The 14,683-nt window shown below is 42.8% G+C and overlaps 1 pseudogene; it reads right to left on the bottom strand.

Moving 5' to 3' along the window:
* Positions 1 to 582: 582 nt before the first annotated feature.
* LOC131897134 (MHC class I-like protein MILL1) lies at positions 583 to 12,132 on the bottom strand (annotated as a pseudogene).
* Positions 12,133 to 14,683: the final 2,551 nt, after the last annotated feature.

The raw sequence follows: 14,683 nt of genomic DNA, 5'->3' as shown, positions 1-14,683 counted from the left end.
GATGTTTCATGAATATCTTTTGAGAAGAAGTTTCCATGTTTGAATCAAGATGATATTGGAATAGACCTCATCATCATCTGGTAAAAGTATGTTTAATCATCTTTTGGGCTATCAGGTTTCCCTTTTATTATTTGGTTGTTTGTTTTCTATGGATTTGGTGAAGAGACAGGGACATGTTGTCTACCACAATCTGGACTTTGCTGTGAGTGTCCAGCCTGCTTTTCTGTCCCTGTGTTTTATAATATATCTAAGAACACAAAGGAAGAAGCACTGTACTTCCACCAGGGGGCGTTGCCTGCCATCAGCGAGGCAGATTAACAGGTCTCAGATGGTGACTCCTTGGGTTCTTCCATTCACCAGTGGGCCAAATGCGCTTATGTGACTACTTTTCCAGCTGTACAATTTACAAAGAGAAGAGAAGAAAAGGCCTGCCATCATTCCTTCCACCCTCTCCCAATGCAGGGGATGCTAACCTAGTCTCTTGCTGTCCTGCATGTTCTTGCTGCTCTAGGCATGGGCTGGAAATACCAACATGGCAGAAAAAGCAGAAGCCACCAGTAGAAGCAGAACTGGTGGCTTCCACTAGTTTTCCTGACTTGCTGTCCTAGAGACCACAACCACAGCTGTAATGATTCTACTCCACCAGCATTTTCAACCCTGACTTTACCCCCTGAGGTGGATGGTTGTCCCATTTTCTCACCAAGGACAACAGGGACTTCAATGTTGTGGGTTTGGTGCCTCAAGTGACAAGTGAACTCTGATTCTCATCCAGGAATAACCCAAATAGACACCCAGGTCTGGTAGGTCCCATACCCACTGGGCAGGATGGTCCCAGGCCCAAAGCTATGCTGCTGTACTGGCCTCCCATCCTAAAGCCAGGCCAGGGTGGCCACACAAGGATAAAGACTAAAAGCCCAACATGTCAGGGTGATTCTGTCTACTGGGTACTTCCTGTGGGTCATCTTCACCTTTTGGAGGCCTGGGAGAAGATGAGGAGAGTCAGTGAGAGTGAGGACCTCTCTATCTCCCCATGGAGTGTCACCCAGAACCACCCTGTTCATATTCACCTCCAGCCACCTCTTCCTAGTGGCCACAACTCCCAGTGGTTATAGGACTGTGGGAGGCTGGGGCTCAGTTCCAATGGCCCTTGATGCTCTTGAGGATCCATCCCTTATTTACATGCTGATGATGAGAGGACATGGTGTCCCTGATGTCACATGCACCAAGGGGACAGAGACTTAGTGTTACAGGGGCTATAAATTCGACCTAAGTGGGCTGTGCCTCTCTTCTATGGCAAAGCCAGTTCCATAGTCTCTAGGAGACAAGTGAGGGACTCTCCAAATACAGTCAGCTGACTGTGGCCCTCATTCTTGGAGTCTTGGAGTTGACCCAAGACTGATGACAAGTGTCTTCCTCCTATCTTCCTTCCTCCACAGATGTCCCAGGACACCCATTTATGGTCTGTCACAAGACTTATCCAAAGCTTTAAACTTTATGTTTCAGGTCCCAAAGCAAGTGATACATGCCCGTTATTATTGCACTATGAAGGTAGAGGCAGGAAGTTGGTGAGTGTATGTGAGGGGCTTAAAGAAGAGAAAGCCAAATAAAAATAGAAAGCTTGACCTTTCTAATATTTAGATGTATTAAATACTTTATTTTATGTGTATTGTTTTGCCTGTATGAATGTATTTCTACCATATATATATACCTAGTGCTCACGAAAGTCAACACAGCACATTGGATTCCCTAGAACTGGAGTTACAAATGGTTTTAAGCTGCCACATGGGTATGGGAATTCAACCTGGGTCCTCTGCAGGAGTTACCAGTGCTCTTACCCACTGAGCCATCTCTCTGACCCCAACTTGACCTTTCTAAAAGTAAGACCTGAGCAACAGTAAAAGGACCTTTTGCAGGTCATATGACTTGGGTAGGTTGCGATAGAATCTGTAGCACAGCTCTGGGTTTGGATCCTCTTTTATTTTAGCTTGCATAAGGTTGGCTCTGAACCCAGCCATTCCCACTTGCTTCTTTCTCCTCCTACAGGCCAACCTCTGCCTTAGACAAGACAAGAGGGCTGTTAGAAAGAGGAAGCCTCTTTCTTCTGCATGTAGGGGCCTTGTGTGAGATCCAGGCAACATCTGGAAAACTCTGCTTTCCCATCTGAGAGATCTAGCAATGGCTCTGGAGGAAACCCTATACTCTAACTTCCAGGCATCACCTTAGATTATACCACCATTGTACACTCAAAGGAGGACCAAGACCCCACAAATTCCATGGAAAGAGCCTCTTGACCACAGGAATGTTTCCCTGGGTTCTGGGAACCAACCCTGGTGACAGTCAGTACCTGTATCTAGCAGAAAGTTCCTCAAGGTGAAAGACCCCTGGAGGAGATCTTCCCTCAGGAGAGACCCCAAGTCCAAGGAACACACCGAAACCACGGATCAGATGCAAACAGCAAGAGGGTTTATTCAGATACACAGGTACCCGGGGCGACAAAGTCTCTCGGAGGACTTGCGCGCCCTCCTTGGGTAAAGGGGACTTTTTATAGGATCCCAGGGGCAGAGGCACGGTTACAGAAGCGAGAAGCATAGTTACAGGGTTCCCATTGGTTGATTCAAAGAAGGCCAGGGTGAACTTGGGGGCATATTTTTAATTCTCAGAAATTTGATGTGTGTGGCTGACTTGGCCTTGGGGGTGCTTTCCCAGCCCAACTGTTTATTCCCCAAGGCCAAGTGGCCAACCATAGATATCTTATTTTGACTCAATGGTTTCTCTCCCAGGGCGGGTGTTCAGGGTGGGTGTTTCCTTGGTCCCAGGCTTTTGCAGCTGGCTGATTACGGTTTATGCCAAGTGGTTTATCTAAACGTACATTTTGCAGTTAGGCCAAGGACACCCTGTTTTTCTGGTACTTGCCTCGCAGAATGGTGTTTCTTATGCTAAGTAAAAGCCTGCTATAAGCGGGGTCTTTCAAAGGAAGCTAGATGTCTCTGGAGCTGAGCAGAACACATGTCCTACAAGAAACTCTTAACTAAATCAAGTCTGGCTGCACTTGTCTCCCAGAAGATCTTGATCTCCTGGATGGAGGGGCACAGCCAGTCTGTATGACAGTCTTCTGTTCAAAGGTGAGAAAATCCTGTCCATTACAGCTGAGGTGCAAGAAACCTCCATTGCTCCAATTTCTCTGAAGCTCACAGCCCAAGGTTGCATGGAGGGTGTGAAAGCCTGGTCCACATCAGATAGGAACCTGTCATCTTCTTGTTTCTGGACTTCAGTTCCCAGTGGGGTTCAGGGCAATAGGGTGCATCCTGTGATCCTCACACCAAAGTGTGAGGCTCTTGTACCTCTTAGGGAAGGACCACTATTATTCAATGAGCTTAGCCACACCCTTGAAAAAATTGTCAAGGTCTCTAAAGTATTTAAGAAATTAATTAAAGGGCTGGAGAGATAGCTCAGTGGTTAAGAACACTGACAGCTCTAGAAGAGAAATGGTATTTGGTTCCCAGCACCCATATGATGGCTAACAACCATCTATAATTCCAGTTCCATCCAGTGACAGATGGAGGCAGATACAGAGATCCAAGGCCAGGCACCAGGCTGAGTTCCGGGAATCCAACTGATGAGAGAGAAGAGAGATACTGCAGGCGAGGGATCATGATGAGAGGACATGACATGCAGAGATGACCGGCCACATTGGTGGAAGCCCATGAACTATTGAATGGTGGCTGTGGAGCCCCCATGGGACTGGACTAGGCCCCCTGGACATGGAAGACAGTTGTTTGGCTCAAACTGTTTTGGGGGCACCCAGGTAGGGGGATCTGGATCTGTCCCTGGTGCATGGGCAGGCTTCTGGGAATCCGGTGCCTGTGGTGTGACACCTTGCACAGCGTTGGTGCAGTGGGAAGGTGCTTGGACCTGCCTAGGCTCAGTAAGCTGGGCTTTGCTGACTCCCCATGGGAGACCTCAATTTTGGGGATGTGGGATGGCTTGGGAAAGAGGGCTGGGGGTGAGAGGAGGGAGGAGGGGAGTCTGTGGATAGCATGAGGAGTGAGCAGAAAATTTCTTAATAAAGAAAAATAAAATTTAAAAAAAAAATTTTAGTTCCAGGGACACCCTCTTCTGGCCTCTGAGGGCACTGCATGTATGCGTTACACAGAAAAGCATGTAGACATTGCATCCAGACACATAAAAATACATTAACAAATTTAAAAGAAATGAACTTGCAGTTGGGGGTAGTGACACATGTATTTGAGTGGCTGAAGCAGGAGGATGACAGGCTCTAGGGCTCCTACAGAGTGAGACATTGACAGAGACAATCAAGTAAAACCTCAAAAAATTACCACTGAGAAAACTAAACTGGGCTTTACTGGTTTCTGGAATTGATTGGATTAATTTTCCAAATATCTAAACAATCTTATGTAAACTCTAGCAGAACACAGATCATGGGAGGCCCCTCAGAATGATTCAGCTGCCCCCTTAAGTTCCATCTGCCACCCTGCCTGGATTCTGTGCACATCCTCCCACACTGCCCCATTCGTTTGGTCCCTTCACTTGCCATAAGTCCCCTTCATCTCCATGGTGGGGGACAGACAGGGCCACTACAATACTGTGAGGAGCCAGATCGATCCAAGACTTCCTCAGAGACCCTGATGAAAGACAAAGGGAACTTTGGGTTTGTGTCCTTGTCCAGGAGTGGGCTTGGTAAGGCTTGTCTGATCCTAGAGCCAGTGCCTCGGTGTTGAGGTTTCAGTTTCTGGGGACCCAACTCTTCCCTCTGGGCAGTGGTTATCAGTCCTAAGGCAGCTGTGTCTGCAGTATTTTGTGTTCTTTTTTCCAACATTTCCTGGCTTAGCTCTCTGCTGACCTTTGTCATTTTTACCCTGCAAATAGCATATAAGACACTGTACTTCTTAAGGAACTTGACTGGCACAAGGCATCAGCTATTGCTTTTGTCTTATTTATATCCCATTTTCTCTATTTCTCATCTCAGGTCCTCATACTGGAAACCTTGCCATTTGGGACTCTTATTCCTGCAGGTTTGGTTCAAGTAGAGTCCAGATGTGGGGCATGAGTATGGGAGATATCATCAAGAGTGAGTAGAGCCACAATAAATGTATAGATTAAAGAGTGTGACAAGGGGACCACATGAAAATGTCAAAGAAATTGATTAATCCCCATGACTTACATTCTTATAGAACCCTGGAGCACTGGCTCTGAAATGGTCCCACTCACAATGGGCTGGACCCTCTACTAGTTAATAAAACTCCCTACAGCTGTATCTTATGGAGGCATTTTCCCACCTGATGTTCCCTCCTTTCAGATAACACTAGCTTGTGTCAAGTTAACATAACACTAGCCAGCACACTAAAGATACTCCATTTTGTGCTAGGCTGTGCCCACTAGCCATTTGTGTCTTAATCCCACCCCTGGAAGATATGTTCCTAGTAACCCTGACTCACTAATTCCCACCCAGAAATGTATAGCCACAACTATCTACCTGTTATGCTATGACAAGCTTCTTTTGGCTTCTGTTCTCTGCTTACATTTAAGGACTGTTTTGAGGTGGCCTTAACTACCTAATCTTGGCAGAGTAGAGCAGTCTTGGCTTGCTTTACTCAAGGTTTTCTTGCTGTTTTCACCTTTAAAAATCCTGTCACCCCCTTCTCATTGCAACCTCATTTGGCTGAGAGATTGTTGTCCTGGCAGCAGCTAATTAGTACATATTTTAAAGTATAGATCTATTGAGTCTATGGTCTTCCCTTGGTGGGCTCGAACTCCATAACAGTTTACTTCTGCATCTTTTTTTTTTTATTGTTTCGCTAAAGTGCTTAGAGAAGTTCTTTAACTTCATTCTAAAAAAAAAAAATCTGCCCTTGGCTACCTAGAGAAGTATCTTAGGGTTTTTATTGCCATGAAGAGACACCATGACCATGACAACTCTTATAAAGAAAGCACTTAATTGGGGTGGCTCACTTACAGTTTCAGAGGTTCAGTCCATTATCATCATGGCAGAAAGCATTGCAGCATGCAGGCAGATGTGGTGCTGAAGCTAAGAGTCTCTACATATTGACTCAGAGGCAACAGAAACTTGACTGACTGTCACACTGAGTGAATTACAGACCAATCTCCCTCATGAACATTGATGCAAAAATATTCAATAAAATACTAGCAAACCAAATCGAAGAACACATTAAAAAAGTCATCCACAATGATCAAGTAGGCTTCATCCCAAAGATGCAGAGATGGTTCAACATACAAAATCTGTCATATAAACATATAAAAATCTACCAAATAAACAAACTGAAAGAAAAAAACACCACACGATCATCTCATTAAATGCTGGAAAAGCCTTTGACCAAATATAACACCCCTTCATGATAACGGCCTTGGAGCGATCAAGAATACAAGGAACATACATAAACATAATAAAGGCTATATACAGCTAGACAACAGTCAACATCAAACTAAATGGAGAGAAATTCAAAGTGATTCCACTAAAATCAGGAAGAAGAAAAGTCTGTCCAATCTCTCCTCATCTATTCAATATAGTACTCAAAGTTCTAGCTAGAGCAATAAGACAACAAAAGGCGATCAAGGGGATAAAAACTGGAAAAAAAGAAGTCAACATTTTGCTGTTTGCAGATGATATCATAATATACATAAGCAACCCCCAAAATTCTACTAGGTAACTCCTACAGCTGATAAACACCTTCAGTAATGTGGCAGATTACAAGACTAACTCAAAAAAATTAGTAGCCCTCCTATATACAAATGATAAATGGGCTGAGAAAGTAATCAGAGAAACATCACCTTTTACCGTAGCCACAAATAACGTAAAACATTTTGGGGTAACTCTAAAGAAACAGGTGAAAGACCTGTACTACAAGAGCTTTAGGTCTTCGAAGAAAGAAATTAAAGAAGATACCAGAAAATAGAAAGATCTCCTGTGTTCTTGGATAGGTAGGATCAATATATTAAAAAATGGCAATCTGACCAAAAGCAATCTACAGATGTAAGGCAATCCCCATCAAAATCCCAACACAGTTCTTCACAGACAAAAAAAGAACAATACTCAACTTCATATGGAAAAACAAAAAATTCAGGATACCCAAAACAATCCTATACAATAAATGAACTTCTGGGAGCATCACAATCACAGACTTTAAGCTTTACTATAGAGCTATAGTAATAAAAACAGCTTGCTATTGGCATAAAAACAGACACGTGGATCAATGGCATTGAATTAAAGAACCTGACATTAATCCACATACCTATGAACACCTGATTTTTTACAAGAAGTCCAAACTGTACAATGAAACAAGGAAGCATCTTCAACAAATGGTGCTGGAATAACTGGATGTTGACATGTAGAAGATTGCAAATAGATCCATATCTATTGCCATCCACAAAACTCAAGTCCAAATTGGTCAAAGACTTCAACATAAATCCAGTTACACTGAACTTGATAGAAGAAAAAGTGGGAAATAGCCTTGAACATATTTGCACAGGAGACTACTTCCTAAATATAACACCAGTAGTACAAACACTGAGTGCAACAATTAATACATGAGACCTCCTGAAACTGAGAAGCTTCTGTAGGGCAAAGGGCATAGTAAATAAGATAAAATTAGATCCTATAGAATGGAAAAAGATCTTTATCAACCCTACATCTGACAGAGGGCTGATCTCAAAAATATATGAAGAACTCAAGAAACTAGATATCAAAAACACAAATAATCCAATTTTAAAATGAGCTACACATCTAAACAGAGAATTTTTAACAGAAGAATCACAAATGCCAAAAGACATTTAAGGAATTGCTCAATATCCTTAGCCATCATGAAAATGCAAATCAAAATGACTCTGAGATATCATATTACCTTTGTCAGAATGGCTAAGACAAAAAACATTGATGACAGCTTGTCGGAGAGGAAATGGAGAAAGGAAAACATTCCTCCAGTGTTGGTGGGAGTTCTACAAAACTTTATGGTGGTTTCTTAAAAAATTAGTAATCAACCTACCTTAGTATCCAGCAATATCTCTCATGGACATATACCCAAAAGATCCTTGACCACACCACAAGGACATTTCTGCAACTATGTTCATAGCAGCATTATTCAAAATAGCCAGAACCTGGAAACAACCTAGATGTCCCTCCATCAAAGAATGGATAAGAAAATGTGGTACATTTACACAGTTGATTACTACTCAGCAGTAAAAAAAAAAAAAAAAAAAAAATGACATCATGAAATTTGTAGGCAAATAGATGGAACTAGAAAACAATCATTTTGAGTGAGGTAATGCAGACCCAGAAAGACAAACATAATATGTACTCACTCATAAGTAGATATTAGAGACAAAGTAAAGAATAACTAGGCTACCCACAACCCCAGAGATGCTAGGTAAAAAGAATGACCCTACAAGGGACAGTCATGGATCACCCCAGGAAGGCAAAATTGTTGAGATCTCCTGGGTAAACTGGAAGGGGGAGTAGAGGGGAAGAAATAGGGGTTTCAAAATAAGGGTTCAACATGGCCAAGTTGGGGGAGGGACAGAGAGGGAGAGCAATAAAAGAGATATCTTGACAGAGTAAGCCATTATAGGGTTTAGGAAAAACCTGGTTTTAGGGAAATTCCCAGAAACCCACAAGGATGACTATGACTATGACTCCAAGCAATGGTGGAGAGGGTGCCTGAACTAGTCTTCCCCTATAGTCAGAATGGTGACTACCCTAATTGTCCCCATAGAACCTACATCCAGTGACTGATGGAAGCAGATACAGAGACCCACAAACAAGCACCTGGCTGAGCTCCTGGAGTTCAGTTGAAGAGAGGGAAGAAGGATTATAGGAGTAAGTGGGGTCAAGACCATGTTGGGGAAAACCACAGAAAGAGGTTACCTGAGCTAGAGGGAGCTCATGGACAGAGTACAGACTGACAGCTGAGGAGCCTACATAGGACCAAACTAGTCCCTCTGAATGAGGGTGACAGAGTTTATGGCTTGATCAGTTTGTGGGATCTCTGGCAATAGGACCAGGACTTATCCCAGCTACATGAACTAGCTTTTTAGAACCCATTCCCTATTGGTGGGATGCCTTACTCAGTCTTGATGCAGGGTTTTCAGGTGTGGTTCTGCCCCAACTTGGTATGCCAACCTGTGTTGACTACCCAAGGGAGGCCTCACCCCCATGAGGAATAGATTGGGGTGGGGTGGGTAGAAGGGGAAGCAGGAGAAGGGAAGGGAGGGGGAACAGTGGTTGGTATGTAAAATGAAAAAATTTTTCTTAATAAAAAAAATCTTGCTTGATTGCCTTTCCCATCTTGTTTTAGAGAATAAAATGAGAATTTAAAGTAGGAGCTGAGGAGATAGCTCAATGTTTAAGAGCATTTCTGATCTTCCAGAGGCCCTGAGTCCAATTCCCAACAACCATATGATGGTTCACAACCATCAACAACTGTAGTCCTATGGTATCCAGTGCCATGCCTTTTCATATATATATATATATATATATATATATATATATATATATATGTGTGTGTGTGTGTGTGTGTGTGTGTGTGTGTGTGTCTGTGTGTGTCTGTGTGTCTGTGTGTCTGTGTGTGTGTGTCTGTGTGTGTGTGTGTGTGTGCAAAACACTCATATACTTAAAATACATAAATAAATCTTTAAAGAGAGAGAGACTACTAACTGGATCTAAGATTGAAGACTTTTAGGAGATTTCCTGGCTTTAGTCACCAGTGGCAACTCTCTTCCCCTATCACTGGTGTTGGAGTGATTATACCAGAAATATTAGTCATCAAAGAAAAAATCCACCAAGAGGATAATGCAATTCTAAACATTTATGCATCAAACACAAGCACACCCAAGTTAACAGAAGAAACACAAATAGAGTTATCAGCACAAACTGCCCCTCATACAGTGATACTGGGTATCTTCAATACCCCAAAAAACATCACCAAATTCATTTAATGAGGCTATAGTTACCCTGATACCCAAAGCACATAAAGACTCAACATAAAAATAGAATCACATCCATTTGCCCTTATGAACATAAATGAAAAAACCTGAATAAAGTACTTGCAGAGAGAAAAGAACACATCAAAATGATCATCCACCATGATCAAGATGGCTTCATGGTCCAACATACATAAATCAATAAATGTAATCCACCATACAAAAAATCTGAAAAGCTACAGTATCATCTCATTTAACAAAATGCAACACCTCTTCATGATAAAAATTCTGGTAAGATTAGGAATAGAATGGATCTAGCTCAACATAATAGAGGTGATTTAAAGCAAGCTAAAACTACAAAAGGAAAACATGGAGGGACTGGAGTGATGTCCCAGTGGTTAAGAGCACTGGCTGCTCTTCCAAAGGAGCTGAGTTCAGTTCTCATTACCTTCACAATGGGGCTTCAGACTGCCTATAAATCTAGGTTATCTGAGCAGCACTATTTATTGGACTCAATGGGTTATATATAACATTAGAATGGGAAGTTGAAAGGTGGCAGGGTCCTGTGCTGTTGTTCCCTTTGGGGGAGGGGGCAAGTAGGCACAGAATCAATAACACAGATTCTGAGAGAATGTTGAAAAAACAAGCTCAGTTTATTTAGGAAGTAGAAAGCCTTATAAATTTGCTGGTGTGATATGGATGCTTCTCATTGGTCCACATCTTCTCCATATAATGTCTCAGCTGTTGTTGCTAACACCCTTATACAGACCCAGGTTGGCTCTTAGAAATTATGTTATTATTGGTTTGGGCCGGCTGCCTCTCAGGCCTGTTAGGGATGAGTCATCCTACATATCCACCCCTTTTTATTATTTTATGGGACATGCTCAGTGGGAGCTAGGGTGCATTGTGGGGGCCCATTCTTGGGTTCCTCGTGGCTTTACCCAGCAGGTCCTCATAGAGGATGATTAGACCACGGGCCTGAGTGCAGGTGTCTGGGATGGTCTGCACTTGGCTGTGCTGGGGGGAGGAGGTCTTTTTCTCCACCCCTTGGCATCTCTATAAAAACCCTGGGGCAGAGACAGTCAGGGCCCGTTGGAATAGGTTCCAGGCCCTCTCGAGGCTATCCTTTATTTTCTATCTGTTTATCTCCGCGATATTCTCCGCAATAAATCCTTCTATCTAATATTTCCTGCTGCTCGCACTCAAGAAAACTCTGGGGAACTGTGGGGGTGGTTGGGTAAACGCCCCACAGTGCATTGCCCTAATCTTGTTGACCCCACCTCAGGAGAGCTCAGCATAATGGACTGTGCTTGGCTTTGGTTGGCTTGCTCAACAAGCTCTTACCCATCTTTGACTACCAGCCCTCGAAGATCATCAATCCTGGATTGCTGTTCGAGTGGCAGACTTTAGGCAGTAGCCTTTTGTATCTCAGTGAGCCATGCATACATTACCTCTCTAGGAGAACTTTGATCTAGGTGTCTGAGAGCCAATAAAACCTGTAGGATCACCTTTATGCCCATGCTCCATTAGTGAACCTGTTGTAGAAGACATTTGAAAAGGATTAGTCAAAAATTCAATCTCAAGGACATGGGTGGGACCTTAGTCATATTTTTATTAAATGTGCTAGTTGAAGTCTTTCTGATGATGCATTAGTGACCTTGTAGGGGGTGAGGAAATTGCTTGATATCTAGGGTTGCGCACCAGTAATGACATAACCTTTACTAATGCCACAGTAGCAGAGCAAATCATACATTAACCATCTGAAGCTTCTTCTTTGGCCAACCTCTCTTGGTCTGTTGCTGGTTGCACATCTCTGGAAGGTATATATATAGGCATGGTGGTATTCTGGGGAAAATTCAAGTATACCCTTGCCCCCAGGTTAATAGGGGAGCAGGGAGTTGCCATTGAAAAGTGATAGGATCCCTCCAATGCACTGAAGGCGATGGTGTCTTCCAAAGCAGGTAAATAAGCATGTTGTTCAATTTGGGCTTTTGTGACAGCATTAACATATGGTCCTTGACCTATGAGCATTTCAAGAGAAACAGCAATGTTGAACTGTATATTAAAATGAGCCTGAGCCTCAGCCTGGTCATCATAGGCAGCTTGCTGTTTAAGGAAGACCACAGGCTCCATCACAGCCTTCATCAAATGGTACCAGTCATAATAAGTCTGTAAATGCATTGCCTATTGCCACAAGAATTGCTCAAAATATGGTGAGTCAGGACCTGATTCATTAGCAGCCTTACTGACCAAAGACGGGTCTGCAAGAGGGGTAGGTATCCATGGCTGGTTGGCCACATCAGGACCCACATTAACTGGAAATGCTGTGGTGATCATTTGTAGCACCATAGGTGGAATAGGCTGGGAGATATGTGGAGCAGCTGACTCAGCAAGCAGACATCCAGGAAAAATCACTCCATGGATACTGCCATGGGGGGGGGGTTAGCCACTCAAGACATGGGGGGAGCAGAAAGAGGGGCTGACGGTATAGGCCTGGATACTGCCACAATTATTTCCTCTTTCTTTGCTTCCTTTTCCTTTACTTTATACCTATTCTCATCCATCTCCTTGTCAGCAGAGGCAGAGGAAATATCAGTCATGGACAGAGAGAAGGTAATAGATGAGCTGTGCTCATTGTGGGCCTTAATGGCCTCCTCAGTAGAGGAATACTTCAGACTATCAATTATAGCCAACAAAATGGGCATAAAAAAAATTGGAGGGTTACTCCTGAGGCATCTTCCTTTTTTCTAGCTAGGAACAGAACTCTCATCCAAAGATCATGTTCTCTGAAGAGATACATGAAGCAAGCACTCTTTAACTGCTGAGCCATCTCTCCAGTTATCACAACCCACAAGCACATGCATGCACTCATGAACACACACACAAAAACAAACAAACAAACAAACAAACAAACAAACAAAAAATAGTATGGCTCTGTTTCCTGAGGGACCAGCCCTTATATGGAAATGCCAAGAGAGCCTGAAAAAACTATGTGCCACCCTATTGTACAGACAGACTCACAAATAAGACAAACAATTAGAAAGTGGGGGGGGGGGTCCCAGCACTTAACTGCCAAAGGGACCAAAAGCATGCAATGTAGAGCAGCCAACTCACCAGATTACATCACTCAAGGGGGCATACAACCAACACCACAGTGAGGAAAGGGAAACAAACAAGTCCCTGTTCAGGTGCCAGATGTTTCAGGGTCCGGTGCTGTTGTTTCCTTTGGGGGAGAGGGCAAGTAGGTGCAGAGTCAATGACAGACTCTGGGAGAATGTTAAATAACAAGCTTAGTTTGCTTAGGAAGAGACAAGCTTTATATGCCATCCATCTGACTCTGGGGAAGGTCTGATGAATATGCATCTGCTGGTGTGACATGGCTACCTTTCATTGGTCCAGGTCATCTCCAGATCATGTCGCAGTTGCTGTTGCAAAGGCCCTTAGGCAGACCAAGGCTGGATCTTAGAAAGTATCTTATTACTGGATTGGGCCTGCTGAACCTCAAGGCTGTTAGGGATGAGTCATCCCTCAGGGCATGTGTTGGGGGACAGGGTAAGTAGGAGTAGATATGTTCAAGATATATTGTATATATGTATGAAATTTTCAAAAAGTTAATAAAAAATCCATAACCAGATTATTTTTCCTCCAAAACGAGTATCCCACCCATGATCCTGACAAGTCATGTAACACACAATCAGAAAGGTCACAGTCATCATTGTATCATAACTCATTCATGAGTCACATGTTGGCTCAATCTTACTTTTTATATATTTGCTTATTTTTTTATTATTTTCAGGAATCACTGAAGTGTCATTAGTCATCTATAAATAGCAAAAATATAGCATCTGCAGGAGTAGGCAGCATAGAGGAGAAATGTCCTAAGCAAAATCAGCCAGTCTCAGACTGAGATTCCATGTTTCCTATTACATGTAGAACCTAGATTTTTTTCCATGTGAGGGTACATAAGACATGAGAGTGAATGCAGACATTTGAGAAGAAGGAAGTGGCCAAGTGTGGGGAGAAGGCAGGAGAGGGTAATGAGGTAAAAATGTAATGAAAATGACACCATTGAATCAATTATTCTGTAAAATGAATATATAATATTTAAAAAAACAAAGAATAAAATAAGCATTCATTTGTGTTTGGTTCAATTAGTCAAGAACTCAAATGTCTTCAAATTTTGTATTGGGGTGCCAACTGACTACTGGTTCCATTTATTTTTAAGATTTTAAATTCATTTTATTTTATGCAAATAAGCATTTTGCCTGCATGTATGTAACTTCACTATGTGCATGCGCAGTGCCACAGGAATACAAAAAGAGGGAACTGAATACTTTGGAGCTGGATTTAAAGATGGTTGTGAACTGCCATGTGAGTGCTGGGGATTGAATCTCAGTCTTCTGTCTCCAGACTTTTATTCTTTCTCTCTCTCTCTCTCTCTCTCTCTCTCTCTCTCTCTCTCTCTCTCTCTCTCTCTCTCTCTCTCTCTCTCTGTGTGTGTGTGTGTGTGTATCTCTCTTTCTTCCTGTTTTTGTATTGCTGGGAATTGAACCTAGAGCCTCATGCATGCTAGGTTATTGCTCTGCCATTGAGTTACATTCCCAGCTGTAAGTGTATTTGCTCAGGGAACATTTTTGAAAGGTAGATGTGAGTCTTCCTCTGTGGTGAAGAGTATTATTCTATACAGTAGTGATACCATCAACCTTCCTGCAGGAGTACACCCATTGCTGCA

The sequence above is a fragment of the Peromyscus eremicus genome, chromosome 1, assembly GCF_949786415.1.
Source record: "Peromyscus eremicus chromosome 1, PerEre_H2_v1, whole genome shotgun sequence".
Taxonomy (NCBI): domain Eukaryota; kingdom Metazoa; phylum Chordata; class Mammalia; order Rodentia; family Cricetidae; genus Peromyscus; species Peromyscus eremicus.
The sequence above is the reverse complement of the archived record's forward strand: the minus strand, read 5'-3'. Positions and strand labels throughout refer to the sequence as shown.